This window comes from Pleurodeles waltl, chromosome 10 (genome assembly GCF_031143425.1).
Source record: "Pleurodeles waltl isolate 20211129_DDA chromosome 10, aPleWal1.hap1.20221129, whole genome shotgun sequence".
Lineage (NCBI taxonomy): Eukaryota > Metazoa > Chordata > Amphibia > Caudata > Salamandridae > Pleurodeles > Pleurodeles waltl.
The window spans coordinates 610,763,397-610,787,895 of NC_090449.1; the positions used below are offsets into that span (position 1 = coordinate 610,763,397).

Here is a 24,499-nt window from a genome sequence, read left to right on the forward strand (position 1 = left end):
CCGTAAGCGACTCTTGCTGGCATGAGTCAGAAGGGCCTGCACTCTTTCCTCCTGCAGTACAGTGTGAATGTGACAAAAGTCCTTAGGCCACACACAGAGAATCAGCAAAAGACTGGGAAGAAAAAGCAAAACGTTTCAGGGAAATCCCCTAAGAAGGACCATGTCCAACATACAGCATCAAAAACAACTGTAGTATTTGAAAAACATATGTCTTCTGCTTACCTTCAGAAATGGCAACCCCACACATTGAAACGTCCTGTTTTTCTCAATGTAATGCAAAATGGCCACTGAATTTGCATGAACAATCCATTGTTCATATTCTGTTGTTTTCTTTCAACACAGTGCATTCCCCGGTTTGTTTTTCTGCTAGCAAGTGAAAACGTGGATGGGGGTGTTATGCATTGGGAAAAAACAGTGTGCAACTCATTCGGCTAAAGGAAGTCAATGGACACTGTTACACACGGAGCACATGCCCACGCACTCCCACACCAGCAACAGTCCTCATGAGCCACTGGTGCTCCACCATACGTGGCCACGTCGGCGAAGCCAGAGCCCACAGTCCTCGATCTCTGACAGTTAGCCCCTAATCATTTAGCTAATATGGAGATGCAAATCATGGTACCCAGCAACTATTTTACCTAACAGTACGATGCACCGCATAATAGGCATAAATGATTTTGGCGATCAATGATAGGCACGTGTTCAATACAATTGATGATGGAACGTGACTCTTTAGCATCCTGAGCTTGAAATTCGTGATTTTAGTGAAAAGTGCTACATGAAGTCCATATTGTAGTCTCTGTCTGGTTCTGTTATGAGAACCACCGAGTCCCAAGTATGTATCAGCACAAAAAAAATGCAAAATGGCCGGCTGGTCCCTGGCTCTTTGTATTAGTATTGCAGCCAGGATGGCTGGACTCAACGTATTGTACGGTACGTTGGAAGGACTTTTTATTCCTCTGTCGGGATAAACAGAAATTGCCAGAAATCGTATTTTTGTGCAACAGGGCACATTTAGATTACTTCTTCCAAATTTAGAGTTTTCATTATTGGGTGGTGCAGATTTTTTCAATATCAATTATCATTCACTCTGAGTGAAACTTGTCTATTGACTAATATTCACACAGACACTGTCAGTGCCAACCGTATTTTGGTGTAAACAGTGCTTAATATAAAAAAGAATGAGTCCAGATGTCCAGCGTTTTTATCCAAAAGCTTGCTACTGACATTGTCGAAAACCTGGCATGCTGAATTCCAAGGCAGCCTAGTCTTGACTCCAGGTAAAGCCATTAGCGCATACCTCCTGCACTGACCATACTCTTATCTCATTCTTGCAGGGCCTTTTTCGTCCCAGTTCTCCCTTTGTCTCTATCTTCCTGTCTACCTCTACTACCTCAGGGACACATTCTGAAGATGAAAATCAAGTCCTGGCCCTAAACAGGAGTGTTGGGTCTTCTTGCATTTAGCCACTTGCACTAATGAAGTACTTGGTTAAATACTGTGGGGGTTGGTGGGGAATGAACTCCTGTTCAAATCATTTAAGGTGTACCCTCCATTGCATCCACAAATATTTCCTCAGTTACCAAGCAGAGAGATCAGTATTTGATGAGGGTATCAACTGGTGATAAGTTATTTCTTTTTTTGTCTAACTTGGGAGGAAACTGAAAACTTTTCATTTTACCAGCTTTGTGAGACACAATACGAGCGCAAACTGAAGTGTTTCTATCCAGCTTGTAGTGTAACCACTTGTATTATGTACTCTTGCTTTTCTCTTTTCTGCCTTCATTACTGCCCCTATTTTGCCTCGGGGCTCCACAAAGGAATGACGTTTTTCTGCATGGAGGTGGTTTTTACGTAAAGGATTGCATGCGAACCTTGTGGGAGGTTTTTTACTAAACCGGTTGGCACTTTCTAATAACGGGTAGATGCGTTTGAGTTACACCCGCAGGGCCTCGTTCAAGCTTCGCTATTTTCAACGTGTGACCTGCATACGTCTCTGTCGGGCCCTTTTTTGTGTTTGACCTGATAGGTGGTTGTCTTTCCACCCTCTATGGGGAACCATTACTCGTGCACCTGCTAAATATGAGAGTAGCTGCATAGGTGTAGCGGAAAAAACACAGGAGAAGGAAGATTGTATTTTATCCAAGATGCCTTAATACATTGAGTGGATTCAGGGCGTAACTAAGGCTCCTGCAATCTTTGAGGTGCAAGAGGGTCCCCACATTTATGGAGCCCCCTTCAGCTTAAATAACTGTGAGATTCATGAGTCTCCATGGTCCCTCATTTTGTGCTAGAGCACTGGAGTCAGCTCTCCTATTATGCCTCAACCCCATTCCTGACACATTCCTTATCTTCCTCAAAAAACCTCTATGCTTATGCTCTTGTGAAATGATGGGAAAGCAATGGCTACGTTTTTCCCTCATCTATGGTAACCCATTCGTACCCATCTTTTGTGCCAAATTCTTCAACTGACAGGTACAATAACGCAGGTTTTGTATCGGTTTTAAGTGCAAAGGTCACTAGACACTTGCCCGAATCTGAAGCACAATTGCCTAGAAGCACTGCAAGGCTGCCAACCACCCCACAATATATCTGAACACACTATACTCTCTTCCCACGACTAAAGAAAAAAAAATAATAAAAGTTCACTGTCCTTTAAATGGCCACCGCCTCTCCTCTCCATCCTTTTCTGTATGAAAGCACTGAAGCACACAGGCTCCCAGATTCCCCTAAGCCAATCACAGTGCTGACGTCACCAGCATGACAGCAGCGTTGTGATTGGTCTGAGTGGCCTGCTTTGGCACTCAGACAGGGACTGCATGTTCTCCTCTCAGGTGTGCAATAAAGCCCGGTGGAGAAATGCTAAGTGCGCATGTCTGTTTGGCCGGCCCAATACAGCCAGCCAAAGTATCATATTTACTTATGGTGCACTCCACTCCTCCTCCTGTCCAGCCCAGCCCCACCCCACTCTAAGCTAGCTCGCACTGAAAAATAAAATGATAATAACATCATGTTATCATTTTATTTTTCCCTTTTTGCTCAGTGGGGTGACACTCCTTCGCCATAGTGGAGGAACCACCACTGTAACTTCCTAAATGAAGCATTCCTTTGAAGGTGGAGTAGAAAAGCTATGAAGCTGAAAAAGGGTTTTCCTGCATCACCTTATGTTTTTTTTTTTCAATTATTCAATCTTGGTAAACTTTGGGGATTTACAAAGTTTAAAAAAAAAAAAAAAAGACATAGGGCCTCATTACGACTTTGGTGGTCGGAATCATCTGACCGCCAAAGCCACAGGGAGGAGGCTGCGGTCATACCGGAGGCCTTTGCCCCCGGTCGTATTACAATGTGTCCACCGGGCTGACCGTGGAAACAGCTTATTGCGATGTTAAGGGAGCCGAGGCCAATGCTGTGGCACAACAGCACCCCCGGAATGCACATTGTCTGCACAGCAGACTGTGCATTCCGAGGATGCTGGAAGGGGAGCACCAGCACTGCCCATGCCCTGGATATGGGCAGTGCAGTGGCCCCCCTGTGGCCCCCAGCATTGGCTCCCCACCATGAAAAGGCTGGTGGAAAGAGGACTCGTGATCAACATGAAAGTGCTGAACTCAACGCTGCCGTGGCTGATCATAACTCCAACTGCCGTCACCCCATTGAGATCTATGATTCTGTGACAGCGGTCCACTGGTGGTCTGACTGCCAGGGTCCTAATCTGGCAGTCGGACTGCCAGGATTGCAGCAGTTGACTCGGACTGCAAACTTGTAATGAGGCCCATGATAACTGGAAACATTTTTTGCTAAAAGGCCTGAATGAGAGAATATTGCAACCTAAACACTTAATATGAGATTCTTTTTGGTTAAAAATAAGTTTTGCTGAAAATTTTCTTGAAAAGTTTATTTTTGTTCAGAAAACAGCTTCCCAAGCAGCACCAGCCAAGGTAGTAAACACAACAACCTTTCAGAAGTGTGAGATATCTGACATTTGTGAATAATTTCCACTGTATAATATGATGAGGCGGAAAAGAAAGTGTTGTGGTAAGAGGGTGGTATTGGGAAATGCATGGCTTTGGTGAGATGGCATTTCAGAGAATTTGAATGGACACACCTACCGGCCACAACAAAGTTGCATGGAGAATCCCATTATGGGGGTGGGAGGCCAGTAGGGAGCAAAAGATTGCTGGAAAAGTATTAGTGCAAATTCTATACTAAAAGCTGGAAACCTGACTCAAAGACTTTACAGCGTACCTTACTTTTCAACATCTGCCTGTGCCTCATAATGGGGTGGCTGTATGAAGAGTGATGAGAACTTTTAAAACATTACATCACCTTGTGACTTGTCAGATCTAGTACAGTTTCTAAAACTAACTGGTTGGAAATGGAAATCAAAGCAAAACTTTGTTTCTGATCTGCAAGTAAATGTTTGACTTGGGTCTGCTTACCTTCTTATTACACATTCTGCAAGCCAGGAGGACTATCATCAACTGTCTTTATCATACTATAGTGCTCAAATGTTGATAAACAACCACTAGTGATAAGTAGTAGGCATAGATCTAATCACAAAACTATCTTACCAAAAAGTAATACTATTTGACTTACCAATTCATTTTATTTAATGCCTTCTTTTATACTGATAAAATGAAGATATTTTACTTCTCTTTAGGAGAGCTGGTTATAGCTTAATTAAAATCTAGGCAATCAATTAGGGCACCACCAATTGGCAGGGAGGACGACAAGTTACCCATATATGCACCAACTTTGTCCATAAGGCAAGACAGGGTGGCAAAATGTCACTTTACCTATGGTGGCAAGCCTACTTGTAACAGTCTGGCTGACAGTAAAGGTTATGCATTAGCAGATGTCAATATGAGTGAATGGTGTCCTTACTTTCTCAGATTGTTAGATTGAGAAAACTTTTCTCTTGCCAAGTTTTCCGTCCCTTCTTGATAGATATAGCCTTACGAGATACATCAGATTTTTTAATTGTCCTTTTAATGTTTGCTTTTGTTTTCATGAGTACGCTCTAAGCACCACTTATTGGCTCATGCCACACCCAAAAAACCCTTTGCCTTACACTAATTGTGGTTAACACTAATTTCCTTTATGCTGTAAGCTCTCTTGAGTCAAAATACTTTCAGTAGCCACATCAACTTAAAGTTTTAAGTAAGCAGCTGTGAGAAAGTGCCTCTGCTTGAGTGGTCACCCCCATTATTTTGCTGACTGGTATTGCTGGTAACTTTGTACACTGGGGCACTGCTATCAAGTTCCCATTTATGTGCCCAGACCCCTACAACACAGTAAATTGACTCACCCTCAAATTACTTATTTGACTTTACGGAAAGGGCTTAGTACATAGTGAATGAAAATAAAAACAATAGTATGGAAAATAAATGTTACCTGTGGATTACAGCACTTATTGTGCCATCTATAGAGCGACAAAAAAAACATGGCTTCAAGCTTACCTGCGAAAGCCTGACTTCTGCACCATTGAAATAGCAGGTGAGCCTGACAGAAAATTACCATAGTTTTAATTATTAAATAAGACACCTCTAAACAGCCCCTACGGCCTGCAGGATAGGGTGCATTTTATTTAAAAGTGATACGTGCATGAATTTATTGTTGACGCACCTATTGTGGCTAGCCTTTAAAAGCTATTTTCACTCTCAGAGCAGTAGCTATCCAATGAGAAACACTAAGGTTCAGATAAAATAATAAGTCTACTAACTATGGATTGGGATAAGCTAATGAAGCAATTAATCCATATATGTTAATGGTTTTTAAAATGAAATCAATTGAAGGAGTCTGATTTTTAGTACATTTTTAAGAAAAGTGACTTTTAAAAAGTTACACTTTAATTGCCTTAACCTCCAGTAGGCTAATGAGCATCAGCCAGCAGTTGGATCCTGTCAGTGCTTGCCCCCAATGATATGTGATAACTGCTCCCAGAACAGGAACAAAGGCTTAAAAGGGAGGCTTGAGGAATGGAAGGTTTTTGATCCATAGACAATCCGTCAAGAGCTTGGCACCAGGCTAGCGGTGGGGGGCTGGTCCCAAAACTAGTTTGGTGTGTTGGAAGAGGAGGGGACTACATATTTTCCTAACCCATCCCTGGCTGGCACGCAAGATTTGCCTCAGATTAGTGCACTGTGAGATAGTTTGCAAACAGGCAAACAGGAGATGCCACAAAAGTGGGGAGTGTCCAGGAGCTCACCTCACCTGCTAGCTAGAAAAACCTGTAAAGCTGAAACCTCACTCACAGCTCATAAAAACACTCTCAGAGCCTGTGGAAGAAGAGAGGGGGACTGGACCTGCTTTTTGAGACCTGTTTGGTGCCCTCAAGAGTTGGAAATACTCAGTTGTGTACCAAACCTAAGAAATTGACTACTTGGTCTAGTTGACTGACCTCTTGTATGGCTACAGTGACATAAGCTGAAAGAGGCCATATTCCTAAGGTGCCCAGCTGACCAGTAGCAACCGGGTCTGAGCTAGATCCTGCTGGAGTTAATCCTGGCCCCTAAATGCTGTCCCTGTGGTCCTGCGAGCCTTACAATTGACAAAGAGGGGTTGCTCCAGAAACTCTGAAAAGTTAGAACTTAGAATATTTGTGGACTTCCAGGACCTCTACAGGATCAGCAGAACCTCTCAGGAAAGATGTACAATGTTGTAGGGGCTTTGTCAAATATAGCTTCAAGTTTGCCCTACTAGAGGATTTTGAGCTCCATAAAAAAGACAAAGGGCCTGATTTAGAGTGTGGCAGAGGAGGATACTCTGTCACAAGCATGACAGTTACCCCGTCCATTACAATTCCATTATAACCAATGGAACTTGTATTATGTTGGCTGTGATATTCATCATGCCCTTAGTCTGACCTACTGCAAAAGTGAAAAGTATCCCCCCAAAGCGAGGACTTCAGTGGCCATGAAATTTGAATTTCTCCCACGTCGATCTTTTCCTACCAAAACAAATGGCTTAAACACAATTTCATCTAGTGGTAGCCAGAATTGAGAGGATCTCGGCGGACACAGTCTGCAACTTTGTGTCACTGGAGGATTTTGACTTCCATTTCAGAGGCTAAGTTAGAGGGTAAAATCTTTGACCAGGATGAACCAGCTTGGTGTATTCCAACCATGCCCCAGAGTGATCAGCCGTAAATCGCACATAGATGCCAGTCAACCATGAACAGTGACAACTGATTGCCACTTTACTTTTTCTTTGTGCTTTTTGCTTTAAATTATAAAAAATTCATATGTCCAGGTCCCCTTATTGGACTTTTATCATTTAGTTGTCATTTTACTTACTATAAGTTTCTCTATTTTTCTAGATTGGCTCTTGGCTTTTTATTGTGTTGTGCCGTATAAACTGCTTTGTTACTGCTTTAAGCATTTCTCTAAGTTCAGATTGCCTGATATGTGCCATAGCTACCAGGTGTTTGAGCCCAGGTTTTAAATATTGAAACTGCAATTTACCCTAGAAAGTTGTTGGCCTCCTTGTGGTGGACTCACATTTATCCCAATTAAAAAAACACTTTCTTACAATAGCCTAGTGTAGAACGTCATAACACAAATAAATATGGCCTTTACAGAATGATTACAGCAGCTAGGTAAATGCTTTATGCAGCAGACATTTTTCACGTTCCTTCTCAGAGCTAGGGAGTCCACTGCCCATGAACTAGTCAACTGTCCTGACTGCTTCTACATGCTCCTCAACATGCTTAGTAAACTTGTATTGGATAATCGTTCTAAGAAATACAAGTATAAAAACAAAACTTAGATATTTTCGCCACTCAGATCAATGGAGCTCTATAACTACTATATCAATGAGTGCTCATTTGAGCATTTGGGCAGAGGCCTCCCTTAAATTGGGTTAATTCTGCCTAAACACCACACAGTAAGATATTTATGATTAGGAACATCTAAATTGATAAATATGCAAGTACACCAGTTGCCCAATGCAAATAAAGGACTCAATTTGCCTCTGTGCCTACGTCGTGAATACGGATGGGAGAGCAGAAGCAAACAGGTCTTTGGGAGGGCTGATCCTGCACAGAGCAATACGGAGTGGCTTTGAAGTAGCCACTCTGTATTTCATTGAATGAGCAGCTGTCAGAGCAGTACGAGTTTGCAGCTGGCCTTTGGGCAGCCAATCATTGTAATGGGGCTTGCTATCTGGTCTGTGCCAAGCAGATCTTTTGAATGGTGCTCAATGGCGCAAACAGGGAAAGTGTACTCTGTTGGTAAATACAGGCCCTGGGGCCTTCCTTCACCCACTGGGCTGAAATAAAATCATTTAAAAAAAAAAAAATCTACATGAAGACTTGCCCTCCACTGCTGGACTTTTTGAAAAAAATGCAAAATACTGAAATAAGTGTCAGAGTGTCTCTGGGGCAACTAACTTATTTTAACATATTTTGCGTGTATAAATTAATTGTATAGATTTTCATACTATCAGTTTAAAAATAAAAATATTATTTAAATATCAGTAAATGAGTGAATGCTGCATGATTATATACTTTTGAAAAAAATCTTTTTTTTGTTAAATAATTTCCATTTGGACCATTGTAGTTGTATTATATGAAATGTGGATATGGCATAAAGAAATTTGAGGAAGAAAGAATGTTAACACTGTTCGGACAAAGATTCAGGGTGGAAGTATAGCTGGCACATATTTGTGAGAGTTATGTCGGGGTTGTGCCAGGCGTGTCATGAAATTAAAATATTGGAAGGTATTTGTGCCTCATTGACAGCCAAGCAGTATGTTGTCAATAGAGGTAAGTAGAGGTGTGGCTGTGGATGTAAAATAGGCCTCATGTAGAGACGTACGTAACCCTATCCAAGGAATAAGACAGTATTTGGGTAAAGTGACCATTACTGTCATTGATTGGGCTCATTGCCGGGCTCTTGACAGATCCACTGATGAGGTTTGGACTTTGCGAAAAGGAAGGAGAGTCCGACATACTGATTATTTTGGCACCCAAACATCTATGCAGCAGCTGTTGCAGATATTAACAATTCATTTGAATTTTGATGGGGCAAATCTATCCATGAGTTGGTGTGAAACAGATATATTTCATGAGGTTCCATATGAGTGACAAGTGAACCGTTTTGGTATTCTGGGTCAGTGTGTCTGTGGGTGTTTTCAGTTTTGAGAAACATGGAGATTTAGGGCCCCTGTGAAAAAAGTGATTTTTCCCACAACCGTCTTGTTCAATCAAATCACATAGTTTGGATGAGAACCCAAGATCCCATGGTCTATAGCTAATATATGGAGGATTGCATGGTCTACAAAAAATATATTAACTAGTTCACCTGATATAATCCTCACATATTGCAGTCTCTCTGTCACAAATTGACCTCTCTTTGTCATCCAAAAATGAAGCTCCAGGGAGAGTATGTTCCAGCATCTGAGACATATTTAGAAACATATGATTAATGAATACAGATGTTGGATGTGTGCAATCATATTGAGATTTTGCAACCCCTTTAGTTGTTTAGGCTTTCAATATTTTAGATATTTCAGAAAAAAACACTTTGTTAATAGGCAGACTTTTTTCCAGTGTCGTGCAAAGGTTCACTCAATTTGACTTCAGAACATTTTTTGGTAATTCACATATTCTTGTTTTCTTTTATAACTAGTGTTTAAGTCATTATAGGTTCTCTACCTACTACAAGTGGGAATAATTTTAAAACCCAGCCACAAGAATCACATCCATACCTCTTCTTCTAGTGTAAAAATAGGGTCGCACCCTTACAGTTCCCTTTTCAGGACACTGACACCATGCGGCAACAAGGCCTTGAACGAACACAGCATCACTTTAAGTTCACCCTAGCCCTAAGGGTTACTACTACTCAAACAAAGACATTCTGCTGAATTTGCCCTACACTGACCACTTCACCATAGGGAGCCTCTTTCATCAAAATATGAAGTTATGTGACATATTTACAAAACCTGTATTGGAGGAATGCACTTGAATGCTGCAGCCTAAAGACATCAGTTAGAGTTCAAGTCGTCCTTGACTACTGATTCTTTTTCCAAGCAGTTTAGTCGATCAAACAGCATTTGTAAAGAGCACCACTGTCACCCTTGGGGTTTCTGGGCACTGAGGGTGCCTATTCCCCATCGAATAGCCAGGTTTTGAGTTTCTTTCTGAAGTTTGCTGGAGAGGGTGCAGTTTGGAGGTGGTGGTAAGGTCGTTCCAGGTCTTGGTGGCGATGTAGGAAAAGGAGCAACCCCTACTACAGCTAACATAACTCACAACTGTAGATTATGTTTTTTAATTCAGAGTATACCCCGGACAAAAACACTATTTAATTCCTGTGGCAAATGCTTTTATCAAAGGACACAAAGTTCAATAGCCCATCAGGTTGTAAATCCAAGAGCTTTAGAGATTCCCAGGTCCAGGTGAGTAACTGATCTGTCTAGTCTTTGGCTTTACCTTCTGGTATTTGTGGCCATTATCCCCTTATGAAATCGGGACCATATGTAAAAGAATGCAATGAAATACTTGGAGTGGATAAGATAAGTATAGAACTTAAAACCTGGAATCCTGCTACCACAAACTAGTCATAAATAAATTGGTGACTAGAATGTAGGCGCACAAAAAAGCCAATCCTAGCATAAGTCCCAATGTAAAATGCATATTTCATCAATCTAAAGGCCACACATAACATTGTAACTGTTCCAAGGTAGAATTTAAGTTATATGTCACAGATGAAAACTTTAATTCTCAATAGCCACTTCCACGGATTGTTTGTTCCTTGTCCCCCTTAAGGCCGGTTCCCTAGGCAGGTGCACACGTGGCCAAAGCAGTTGTCCTAGCTCTGTCTGAATTTAAAGATGGTTTCCCTGGATTATTAACTGGTAGAAACAATAGTTCTACAATTTATCCCCGAACATACCAAGAGATATAAAAAATATTCCTGAAATGGCTGATTGTATTTTTTTCGGAGCAGACCAACAATTTCCGCCAAATTTTATGGGCAAGTTCTACATCAAAACGTCAACTTTATATTGTATCTCTGCATCAGGATGTTAAGGTACAAGTCTGTGGGAGGAACAGTGGAAATAGCTTTGCCTGAGGCATAAATGTCCCCGCCCTTTCTAATGTGTGGAGGTCGCCTGAGCCTCGAATTGCTAACCATATTGGGATCTTCCGAAATCCATGTTTCCCATTTTACTACTTGAAAACCAGGCATCATGTACAATACGGTGCTGTAAATGCTTTCATATAGTACCCCTGGCGAGGCGTTGGATCACTTTCTAGTGAGCAGCATGCTGCCTCGGAACACAAGATTAGTGCTTAGTTCAGTGGTTAGTGGTTAATGCTGGTCACTATAATTTTCCTTGTGCTATAAGGGAAACCATTCAAAGCGTTTCATCCAGTTTTTTTGCGTAGATTGAATGAATACATTTCAGTTGTGATCGTAGTTGGGTGTACGGGGAACACGTGATATGCAGATGATTGGTGGGGTCTATGGATGAGCTTGAGATTAGATAATGTTTGAATATGACTTTCTATAAGAAGAAGGTTAGGATCTTTGAAATGAAGTGTGGGCAATTTGCAGAAATACAATAACAAAGATTAAGGCAAACATGCAAGTGACAAACATAAAAGTGACTCAGAGTGGAGTGTGCTCAGAGAGAGGACTAACCCAGAGGATGGAAAAGAAGGAGAGGGCCATTGGAAAGAAAACTAGTGGTAGCAGTCAGAATTTTTAAGTCAAGGTCACTTTTTCATAGCAGGTTTTAAGCATCACACACCCACAATGATTTCTTAATTTGTTCAAATGCTTAGTTATTCTGTAATTCTGCCATAACATTGTGACCGTAGGCCACCCAGTTGTTGTATTCATGCGTTCCGAGCGGTACATATAAAAATATAGAAGTTGCATCTTGGGCATTCTTGCAAAAAAATCTGGCCTAGTCAGGGTTTGGCTAATGACATTGCATTGTTTATTGACCAACGAATGTGCACAGCCTCATATTTGGCGATCATATGATGGAACCAGGGTTGTCCTTCAACTGAATTGCTCATGCCGCAGTCCAGAACTGCATGTCCTCTGTGGCTTCAAAAAGAAACAGCACTACTGACATGAATTAGCACAACTCTTGATATTTAAGTTTGCACCCGGCAATCTGGTCAAAAATCACTAGCACAATTTTCTTTGTATTGCATGTTGCGTGCTGAGCCAATGTTCATGCATAAAATGGGCATGCGCCATTGTACTGTATATTAAATAGAGATTCAGCTGCTCAAATCTTCTGTGCCAAATTGCCAATTGCCTCTCAGAATACCTGAAATGCCTGTCACCCCATTTGAGATGCTACAGGGTAGACACCAGCTACTGGACTACAACCATGGTGGTTGAGGTAGTTTACTGTTGGTGCCCTGGGATCTACTATGGCTCTGCAAACTGGGACAAGTACGACTGCTTCAGCATTTGACTCTTAGGGTTGCACAAGCCAGCAGTCCCTGTCTTCTCAGGGAAGTAATGTGTGCAAACTCAACCGTGAACCTACAGGCACAATAATGTATTGTCCAGCACTATGGTGCATCTTTTGCGTTAAAGAAAGCACCATAACTACACAGCATAATGTAAAACTATACTGTGCAATTAGGGAATGCCACAGAGGGTTGAAATCTTCTTTGTGAACCTTGAGTGGCTACACCCTCTGCACCCTCCTTCCCTAACAGAGTAATGGAACATGTGTAATCCTGAGCATATAATCTGGAATACTGCGCTGATTAATTGCTGGTGCAGTTCACTCAATCACCCCCAAAGCAGTCCAGTTTTATTTTAAGCATTTGTTGTTAATCCTTAAAAAGACTTAATTTATGCTGTAGACCTCAGTTTTCTACTCAGTCACTCATTCTCACACAGTTTATAAGCCCTGCACTACTTGCATCTGGAAGATGGAGTCTAGCTTGTGTGGGATAGAATTGTGCAGCATCTGGCTCCTGCGACGGCTGCTTCAGGGCAATCAGTGCTGTGACAGACGCATCACTTGGAAATTGAAGATTTCAGCATGGCAGTTCCTAGCAGCTGCTTTTTTCTTCTTTTCTCCTGGCAGATGTGATACTAGCCTGGTGCAGATGTGATATTGGTACAACAAATGTGGTTTACAGGCTGATCTTGCGGATGCCGTCAGCTTGGCAGTCTACAAGCTGATCATGGCATTCGACTCAGCGTAGACAGACTTTTACATCAGCAGCACCAGTTTTTCATTCATAGCAGACTACTGATCACACTTGATTCTTGAGTTTTGCAGAAGGCTTGATCTTGATATGATTCATGATTGGAACCATTTAGGTTGGTTAGAGGACCTCGTCCAGACTCCGATCACCCCGGGCATTCGCACCATTTGCAAATGCAAAAAACATTAATACATCTGGCCCCGTGTTAGTTAGCTAGTGAGCATTACAAATCCATCTTCTAGAGCATTCTTGACCTAGCCCTCCACATCACCATTAAAAATTGAGGGGCGGCAAAAACCACCAATTGCCTGTTGTCAGATTTAATAACCCTATATGCGTCCCTGAAGTCTCTGACACCAATATTTCAGCAAGGGTTCGTAAATTACACTAACATACCTGTGCACATGGCCTGCACTTAGAGCCAACATGCCCTCAAAGCTCTGTCAATGCACCTCACCACTGACTCAGTCTACTTCATCACTGATTAGCACAAATCTTTGCACACACCGCTGTCTCATTGTAAATCATCTTGCACATTGCTTGTGTTCATACAGCTCTGCATTTGCGCATCACCCCTGATTTACATGTACAACATGCACATACGGTTCTGCCTGTGTGCCTCAACCCTGCTCTTAAATAGCAAATGCACACCAATCTCTATTGCTGCACCATAAACGTTACCTGTATGTATCCACAGCCACACAAGTGCACCTCAATCATGATCAGTTTCTACCTTATGTGCGCTCATCTCTGCCAGTGTACCTCATTCCTAACCCCTACATCTCGTATATAACAACACTACCAGTGCACCTCTTGCCTGACCTCCGGGTACACATAGAGTTCCACCAATGCACCTCTTCCAAAGCAATTTAGATGTGCCAACCTAGATCTACATGTGCCTTTCAATCTTTAACATACAGCTCTTTCCTTATTTGAGCATGAGTTTTAGGCATATGAGAGTGAGCAGGAAACACATAAAATTGAGGGTTAGCAGCAGCCTCAAGGAACTGAGTTTGAGCAAGAGCCTTGAGAACATAACCCGAGCATGTCTCTTGCTCTGGACCGGAGCATAAGTAGAAGTCCAAGGGACATTAGGGGTGAGACAGAGCTTTGAACCTCTGGTGGTGAGTAACATTTCAGGGCCTTAGATTGACCAGAGCACCAGTGGAGCTGAGGGTAACTGGAAGCCTTAGGGAGCCACATGGTCTCCTGGTGCTGCTTTAGACCTAAAAGTGAGATCATTCACTGGAGACCTTCTGGTCACTGGGAAGTGAGTGTCAGTAAGGGCAAACAGAAATTTTAAGGCTTGATGGCACAGGGGACTTTCAGGGATCTGATTCTGAGGACAGGATAAGGGACCTGTGGTTGACCAGCAAAGTGAGAGACCTCAGGCTGAGAACGAGATTTATAGCCATGAATACGAGCACTAGGAAACCTGAGGGTGACCTGCAGTGGAATGATGGCTTCCAGTGTTTATTTTTTTAAAGTTATCTTTATTAACATCAGGGCAAGAATACACAATACACAACAGTGAGAATCATGGGAGGAATAGTGTGTTATATTTAGCAGCATGCATATTGTTCTCTTTCATATTAAGCTGATGAAGATCTAAATGGTTCTTTTCAATTGTATGTTTTATGACCACTGGAATTTACAAAGTTGACACGACCATGACCTCCCAAACAACCCTACTAAATTCTCCCTCCCTCATTTATCTCACCTCATCCAAAACCCCACATGCTACTATTCCACAGACTCTTCCCTCCTCCGTCCCCTCTTTACTCATCCCAAACCTAGATCGGGTTACTATAAACTCCCAATTAACACTCCTGGATTCTTCCCGACTCCACCCCTCCATTTCTCCAGTCAGTCCAACTAACAAACTCACATATCCGCGGCTCAAATGAACTCATAATAATAATAAAACTGTATTCCTTTTTCCCTACACTAATCCACCACTAATTCCTTTTGGGTTCAGGAGTAGCGTGCTACTCGTTGAAAAGCGCTTCGATGCCTTATCATGGGTAGTAAGTGCTATATAAATACTATTACAAGACAATACAATACAATACAATGCAAGGCACAGCATACATAACAAGAGTCTCGGAGTGGAGTTCCAGTTCTCCCGCTCCCTTTTACACATCTATTCTGGGGACTTAGATGGGACCACCCAGCTCTTTCATTATGAGAGGCTTCTAGTGTTGACCAAAGTAACTGGTGATACAAGCTTTAAAATACCTTTATTACCACAAATGTTTGCCAACATTAACTCAGTCATCCTAACCAATCAATGTTTTTGTGAAAGGTTGCGGTATATGTAAATTTGAGCCTTTTTGAGCTGCCAGGGCAGGGCCTAATTGTAGTTCCGATCCATTCACAATAAATCCCACTGTGCTCTGATACGCCCAGATAGTGGTTGCCTCCATTTTGAGCCTAGCACAGATGCTCGTGGACACATTGTTGCTCAACCTGCCAAGGTCAACTATATCTTCACTGAGGAGCAAGTACATATTTTTGTACTGTGGGGCAGAAAATACTGTTATCCGTTGCAGAGGAATTATAATCTCTCCTTAGCCCAACCAAACTATTCACAATAACTATTTGGGGCAGCGGTTTGCTCTTGAGTGACGGTTCCTGCAGCTGTTGTTGAAATGCAGTTTTTTGTCGCGTTTCAAAGAAAAAAGTAGTGTTCAGCACTGAACCCATATGATTTATGCCGCTATTCACCCAAACAGAATGCGGAGTTATTGTGTGACGCAGGAGGAAACCACGCTGGAGCAGATGCAAGGTGTGTTGGCAAAGGGCAACAGCAGGCGTGTTAATCACTTCAGATTTTTACAAGAAAGCCATACATTTTGAAATCTGGCTCCAGAGTTTCAGGAACTAGCACGTGAGGGAATATTATTAAAGGCCGAGGCGTCAAAAATGTTCACGTCAGCATGTGTTTCCTTGTGCAGAGCGCTAGGACCCAGTGAACCGGAGGCCTCCGAGGAGGATGGGTAATTAGGTGCTGTATAAGGGAAGAGCTATGTAGAGTGCGCCAAGATTCATCTGGGCAGTCGAACAGGTGCAGCCCGGATCGCACGAAATGCGAGCGCGCGGCTGCTCAAGGTAAGCTCCCTCTACGTTTCTGCTTCTTGTGCGCAGTGGTGAATTGCACTGTTGGGATAGTGGGAAGTACTTTGACTTTAAAGACCACAGATAACACTTTTACTGTTACATTAGGCATTTGTGAGCATTCTTAATTAGACCCTTGTATGCATCAGTTTGCAAGTTGTTTTTTTTCATTCTGAAAATGTCTAAATTGGGTCTTTTATGGGTAGGCGTATATTTATTGATGCACAGAATAAATAAAGACTATAATACGTACTACCCTGGCTGTATTGAAGCTAAGATTTTGCTGGATAGCGTTATTCTAAAAATTCAAGTTGGCCCATATCTCTTAAAGTTTGGCACCCAGGCGAAAATAAGAAGCAGCTTCATTTTGAACTAAATTTGGAAATAAAATCTAACGACTTTTCTTTATTGCAAGAGATTAGCCGATACGTGAAGTTCGGTTTTGTAGTAGAGGTAATGCACGCGGCACATTTTGTTTGGCAAAAAAACTCCATAGCGTAACTAAAATTATTATAGATGCTTTATATAGGTGTTGCGATAGTTCACCAACCCTTAGAGCCATCTTTGCCCAGGACAAAACGTTTACGTAAAAGATCAGATTACGTCCATTTGCCACAGTTGAGGTCTGTTTGTCAGAAACCTTTACCCCTGACCGTCCAGTGTGAAAACCACATAGGGACAGATGTGCCATTGAAAAAAGACACGTAGGCTGACAGACAGGTGAACTACTTTAATGTCCTCAGCCGTTGTATAATGCAACGGCTCTTTTTTGCAATGGTCAGTCCATACAAATGTTGGTGTAAAATGTACCCCAAAGTACAAAATGGATTTTCACCATTTTCTACACCAGTGCAAAACTTTACTATAAAGTACTATGTCTCGAAATCTTTTTAAAAAAATACTGCCACATTTCCAACTTTGCTGAGTTGTGCCACATATTTTATTTATATACATTTAATTCAAACACACCTTTCGCTCTCTGTAGGGCATTATTAAAGAAGCAAGCTAAGCCCCAATTCATGCATTTCATAAAAATGTGAAAAGAAAATCCTGAAATTTGGGAGTGTGTGAAAGCAAAGTTCACTACTCATGCAATGATGTAATGCTGATAAACTGGTTCTGATGTTGTGATTTTTTAACATAGCTAATTTTTGTTCCAATGTATAAATCTACTTGTAGTCAGGTACACCTTTATTTCTGATACCGAATGAGGGAAGTGGCGTGACCAATGACAAACATGGGGACAATGTGAATGGTTGAATGGTGATTGGATTCCACTTTCTTTACTGAAACATATGTTACAAACGTGCTGTGGGACACGGTGGGCCAGGGGCTGCCAGTCCAGTCAGGAAAGGGTGTCAGTGAGATGTGTCAGCCCTGTCCTGATCTGTAGGAAAGGCCTGCCTCTCCCCCGCCCACAGTAAAGGTAAGTTATTTACCTGTTGTTGGTATTTGTGTGGCTTGTTTAATCCCAAGCTTCAGAATTCCCCCAAGGCAGAAAGTGCCGACCATATATTCGCCAGTTCGTGCACTCAAAGGCGCTATAGATGAATAGAGAAAAGGAAAAAATAATTATCAGTTAGCTTAGAGATATGGGCCATGGAAAGACCAAGGAGATAAATGACTAATGAGAGCAGATGCTAAACAGGAAGAACCAGATTCCAATGAACCTTGGGAATTTGACAAAACAGGTCACAGTGGTGTACAAATAAAGCACAAATAAGAACAGTGCGAACATTATTTTTATTCTCATTGTCATAGTTCATCTTATTCCCATTATTATGATTAACATTCATATATCCTAAATATTATTGTTAGTAGCAGCAACAACAGCACTAGTTAAATTTAAGTATGTGTGTATATCATGTATATTATTTATTATTATTATTATTATTATTAGTATTACTGTTATTATTTGAATAATTAAAAAGATTTGGAAATCCAGACTGTCACACATCATTATAAAAGAAATATGAAACAGTCAAACATTATCAAAAGGTAGTAAACTAATTGTCAAAAAATAAAAAAATATAGGAAGACTACACAGAGCACAAGAGACAGTGCTGAGGAGCCTACAGCGAGGGCTCAGCCACACTACCTACTTTTCAGGAAACTGCTGAAAACAGAGCTGTTCCAACAATCATATTACTGAGAGCCGAGCACAAACAAATGCAACTAAACACTGAAATCAGATTCCTCTAGTGGGCGACCAAAAAACACTGCAGTTTATAATTATCTATGCCCCCCTCAAGCTCTTAGTAATGAAGGTATCATCCCACAACGCTACACTCACTAAACTCAAAGGCAACATTTAGACACTTTTGCTTTTCCTCCCCGAACCACTTCAGATTTTAGGCCTGAACTAGTCTGGATATTTCAAACAGGCCTCATGGCAGGATGTTGCTCTGTGGAAAACACCAACATACGTGAAAAGTTCTAGTAGTAAATAAACAGAATCACTTGCTGTTAATTAATGACTTCCAGCATGTTAACAAGGCTTTCTTGAAACGGCTTCAGCATGTGACACTACTCCCTGTCTTTGCAAGGTGTCGCATGGGTTGCCTATGTTAGAGTGGGCAGATGTCATGAAGGACGATGCTGCGATGTGGAGTATGCAGAAGCAGCTCGCTGGAATTACGGGCGGGGTGGGAGGCGTGTGAGGGGGGCATTAATACATTATTAAAATGTATTAAAGAAAAAAAAAAGTACCTTCTCCGCCGCGCGCTGCTCCTCTCTCCGCGTCGTCACTCCAAGCACGGGCTCCCAGCCTGCCCAGCGCCAATCCTGATGCTGCTCAGAGCAGCGTCCGGATTGGCTGGGAGCACCCAGCCAGGGTGCTCCCAGGCAGACTAAGAGCCTGTGCAGGCTCTCTCAAGCCCGGCAACTGTGTTGCTGGGCTTCAGAGAGCCTACTGCGCATGTATGTTTGGCCCACCCGAGACGGCTAGCCAAACATACATGCGCCGTGAGGAGGAGGGCTGTGCACTCCCCCTCAGTGCATGTCACTCCGTGGCCCCACCCCTTTCAAAGAAAAGGATAATAAACTAAGTTTATTATCCTTTTCTTTGAAAGGTTTTGCAGCTGCTGCTGCTGGCGGGTGAGTGATGCTTCTCTGCCCTTATGGAGGAGCTGCCCCTGGGAGTATGTCTGATAACACCAGGTGGAGTATGTGCTCTTCCACCAGGCTGAACTTATAAATAGAACTCATACATGCGCCCCTAAGATCTTGTTTGGATTGAGTCAAGAAAAGATTGATCTCATGGTTGCAATGATTTGTCTTGTTGAGAACGCTTTTCCTTGTTTATGCAGCATCATCCCAGGTCTGGAAATAGGTTGCAGGGGAAGAAGCAAAGGAGTTGCTTTGAATAGAATATGTGAATGTTACAGTCTTAACTCAGTACCACATATTTCACACTTGACATCACATATGATATCATGGAGGTCACTATAGTGATGCCATAAGTATTCCATCAGCAACTCGCCTAAAAGAGCAGCAAATGCAGCACTCTGCTAGAAAATGTCAGTCCTTTTTCAGTATTTCACTTTACTGAACACATCTTAACACCCAGAAGGCCTGATCAAAAAACGTTTTGCACTGACTGTTTCATGGTCTTGGTGGTAATTTTAAGGCAGTGTTTTACGCAAACAACGTTTACCACTTCCACAAAGTAGATTTTTACAAGTGGTTATGTGTGAGAAGAATGTTAAAGCTTCTTTGTTGGGTGGTATTTTGTTGTGATTGCTATGTGGTTTGTTACTTATTTGTGCAGTTGTGTTCTTCTGCTGTGTTATTGCAGTGCAATGTTACGTTGTACTGTGGTTGTTGTGTTGCCCTATGTTTTGACTCTTCATTTGCACTTTCTGTGTTTTAATTGTGTTGTTAATTTGCTTTATGTATTTTTTTGTGTAATGTTCTTGTATTTACTTAGGATATGCTACATTTTCTCAAAAAAGCAGCACTTGCCTTTAACATTCCTGTGGCAAGCAACCATTTACCACTATGTCAGGTGCTAAAATGCTGCTGCTCCAGCTCAACTATTCAGCCCAAAACTGAGACAGAGACTTTAGACCTGATTTAAAGTTTGGTGGATTGGTTACTCCATCATAAATGTGACAGATATTCTGGCTGCTGTGTTACGATCTCTATAGGCTATAATGAAATCGTAATACAGAGGACGGTATATCCGTCACTTTTGTGACAGAGTAACACCATCCGCTAAACTCTAATTCAGGCCCTTTGTGTTAATGTTGCACTCCCAGTGTTCACTTAGTATAATAGTGCCCTGAGTCTTAACTTAGTGCTGTCAGTGCTCTCTTTATGTGATAGGGCCTGGAGTTTTAAATAGAACACACAAAAGGTGATGAAAGGATTTCTCACAATAATTCTAACCTCTAGCAATCACTTAGGGTAACGATACAACCCATCGTTCTTTTGCCCACCATGTCATCTCAGTTTGGGTTGCTTCTATCGTAGTTCAGACTGAACTGTTCATATTGGAGTGGGATCAAAACTGATTTGCGTTTGGCTGGGTCTCAACTGAGTAGTTAAAAATTGCAAAATAACGAGGACTGAGAAATGGCTCAGAGTAATTTCCAGTGGCTGAAATTAATTCGAATCCACTCATCACTTTTTTGTATGCTTCAGTGCAATGCCCTAAGTGGGAAAGATATGCTCAGAAATGGGACTTGTTCATACTGTGCCAATAGAACCAAGCTGTACTCAACTAAGGATCCCAAATAAAGGTGAAAGCAGTCTTGGGTTGCTTGCGTTTCAGTTTGAGGAGGACCTGGCCTTCAGGACTGATCCTATAGGAGCAGGGTCAAGACTGATCTGCATATGGCTGGGTCCAAACTAAGGAGGCACAGCACAATATTCATTGGCTAATTAAGCAAAGAACGAGGAAGGTTTCATAATAAAGGGAAGGTTAGAATTTCCTTTGCTCCTTTCACTCCATAGTGTGTAACTTCTTTTCTCATGAGTATATGATTTGTTTTAGTCCTCGTAAGGAGTACTGTCAATGTGTTTTGGCTCTATTGTGCATTAAAGGCCTCACCAGGACTTGTAAAAGGGCTTATTCAGGATTCAGTTACCAAAAAGAAATAACAATTATTCATTGGAGAGGAATACTTAACATATCAAGTATTATCCTAATGTTATATAACACAATATGTTAACAGATTGAGTGCAGAATTGTTAATATAGAGCTGGCAAGAACCATCTTAGGGCCTGATTCACAAAGGTAAACTTACATTTAGTGTAAGTGTATGATTGTTTGCTTTTCACAAAGGTATTTTACAAGTAGGATGTGCATGACTACTGAGTCTCCACACATGCACATATAGGGTAGTTCTGTCTATTTATCTGTCGGGCTCTGCAGTCGTAAATACACTACCTGCAAAATAACTTTGTAAACAGCTAAAAGTGTAAGTTTACCTTGTGAATCAGGCCCTTACTCTTCAGCTAAAGAGCATAGGTTGTTGGAGGTATAAGAGGCGTATGATACAGATGCTCTTTTAACAAATTTGTATTAGAGCATAATGGTTAAAACATACAAGGAACATTTTAATTATGTATTGTCAATCATATATTTAGCATACATCTTCACTGTGATGCTAAGCATGAAAGAAACCATATTCCTCATAGAAGATAGAGCCACATAACTGATATTAACTTAGATGAACATGTATTCAGGATGTCTTGATTTTAATATGCTGTTTTCTTTCACACAAGGTGGCATGTATGATGATGTTTGTCTAGGCCAGTAATTTATCCTTAGTCAAAGTACTACATTTCCCAAGGTTTATGAAGTGTAATGCTAATGACCAGTGATCTTAGAACTGCCAGTTAGCTTCAGTTCTGTACTTTAAAGAAGTATGTCTGCCAATTATTGTCCAGGTGCCCAGCCCTGGAGTGCGTCATTGTGCAGTCTCTCTGACTAGTTCCAGCAAAGAGAGGGGCTGCGCATCTGGTTAATAAACAAACATTGACAAAGCCAATAAGTCTCACCTATGCAAGAGCTATTGGCTTTGCCAATGTGTTTTAGCCATGTTGTACACCAGCATGGCTGCTGTACAGTATGGCTAATAGTTAGTGGTGTAGAGGAGAGTTGCAGAGGGGAGTGGTGAAGAGTGGAGTAGAGTGTTTTAGAGTGGAGTGGCAGAGTGTTGTGTTTTGGAGTGGCATAGTGTGGAGTCACGACAAATGGCAAACACTAGAGTGGCATAGAGCAAAGTGGACTGGTATAGTGTGCATTGCTGTAGAGTGTTGCAGAGTATGGTAGCATAGAGTGCAGTGGGGCTTGAGTGCAGTGGCTTTGAATTCAGCAGCGTAAAATGCAGCATCGTAGAATGCAGTGGCCTAGATTAGAGTGGTTCATAGTACAGTGGAACGGTGCAGAATGGAGTGGCGCAGAGTGGAGTGACACAGAGTGGAGTGGTGCAAAGTAGAATAGTGTAGAGTGGTGCAGAGAGGAATAGGGTAGAGGGACTTAGAGTGTTGCCGATTGGAGTGGTACAGAGTTGAATGATGGAGAGGGCAGTTGCACAGAGCGGAGTCGAGTGGCATATAGTGCAGTGGTGTAGAATGCAGAGTAGAGTTGAGTGGCATAAAGTGCAGTGGCATTGAGTGGTGCAGAGTAGAGTAGCATAGAGTGGTGCAAAGTAGAGTTTAGTGCCACAGAGTACAGTGGCATAGTGTGGAATAGGGTAGAGTGGAATTGTGCAGAGTAGAATGGTATAGAGTTCAGTGGCTGAGAGTGTAGTGTTGCAGTGTAGAGTGTCAGAGTGCGGTGGTATAGAGTGGAGTTGAGTGGGGTAGATAGCAGTGGCACAGAGTACAGTGATGCAAAGTACAGTTCAGTGGTGTAGAATGTAGTGACATAGAGTGCAGTTACATAGAGTGCATTGGCGTAGAGTGCAGTGGTTAGGACTAAAGTGGCATAGAATGCAGTGGCATAGAGTTGAATGGTGGAGAGGTTGGAGTAGAGTGACATAGAATGCTGTGGCACAGAGTAGATTGTTTCAGAGTGGAGTGGAGTGGCGTGGCATACAATGGAGTAGTGCAGGATAGCGTACACTTGCATAGAGCCATAAAATGTAATGCCATACAATAAAGTGGTGTAGAGTGCAGTGGTGCAGATTAGATCAGAGTGGCATACAGTGGATTAGTTCAGGGTCAGAAAGTTGAGTGCTACAAAGAAAAGTGCATTGGTGTAGAGTGTATTGGAATAGAGTGCAATGGCATAGAGTGCAGTGTTGCAGAGTGCTGTAGAGTACAGTTGTGTAAAGTGGAACTATGCAGAGTAGATTGGGGTGGCCTAGACTGGAATGGTCTAGAGTAAAGTGCATTGGCATTGAGTAGAGTGGCTCAGGTTAGAGTGGAGCGGTGTAGCGTGCAAAGGCGGAGAGTGCAGTGGTGTAGAGTCCAGCGTTGTGGAGTGGTGTAATGTGGAGTGGTGCAGAGTAGAGTGCAGTAGTGTGGAGTGGTGCAGACTAATGGAGTGGCGTAGAATGAAGTATGCATGGTGGGTGGTACACTGCCATTACAGAAAACACATTTTTAATTTAAATGACCATTACATTTGCACAGACATTCAGTTTTACTAATAGAACTATACTGTGCAGAGACAAAAAAGTGTGGAAATTGCATCGCCTAGTGTAATGATTAGTTTTGATCATATTAAAGTATTTGTTTCTAACTCACTTCAGAAACAACAAAAAATTTGCTTAATTTGTGTTCCTAATTCAGATATATTATGAAATACTTACACAGTTTATTTAAATGTTGTCATGTTACAAAAAAACGCTTTCCTATCCCAATACCCAGCAAGATTGTCACATAAATCCTTTCACTTTGAAGTCAGAGAAAGAAAAGTAAAGAAGCACCCTCAGAAGACAGCATCTGACATTTGACCTCAGTCTTTGAATGCACAGCAAATGTCATTAGATAAGAACAAGATCTGTTTACAGAAAGGTAGCACTTGGAAGGATACTGTAAATATGGTTTGGACAAGGGAAGGTACGAACTTAAACTGGCCAGCCTAAAAGTTAGTAGTGTAGAAGAGAGTTGCATGGACTGGATAAATACAGTACCAAGCATATAGAATATGATACTTCTTATGATTATGTGGTCGAAATACAGCAGCAAAGACCCTGAAATCTGATTATAAGGGAAGTTGGCCTTTTGCCATCAAAG

The 24,499-nt window shown here is 41.8% G+C and overlaps 1 protein-coding gene across 2 annotated transcripts in view; it reads left to right on the forward strand.

The window, feature by feature from the left end:
* Window positions 1-24,499, forward strand: part of LOC138261759 (sodium channel protein type 5 subunit alpha-like) — a 957,661-nt gene that overhangs the window by 95,953 nt on the left and 837,209 nt on the right. The window contains exon 1 of one of the 2 annotated variants that reach the window (XM_069211084.1): window positions 16,243-16,300. The exons of the other annotated variant lie outside the window; for it this stretch is intronic. The gene's annotated coding sequence lies outside the window, so the exon portion shown is untranslated. Of the gene's footprint in view, window positions 1-16,242; window positions 16,301-24,499 lie in introns of those variants that run through there. 2 annotated transcript variants of the gene reach the window in all.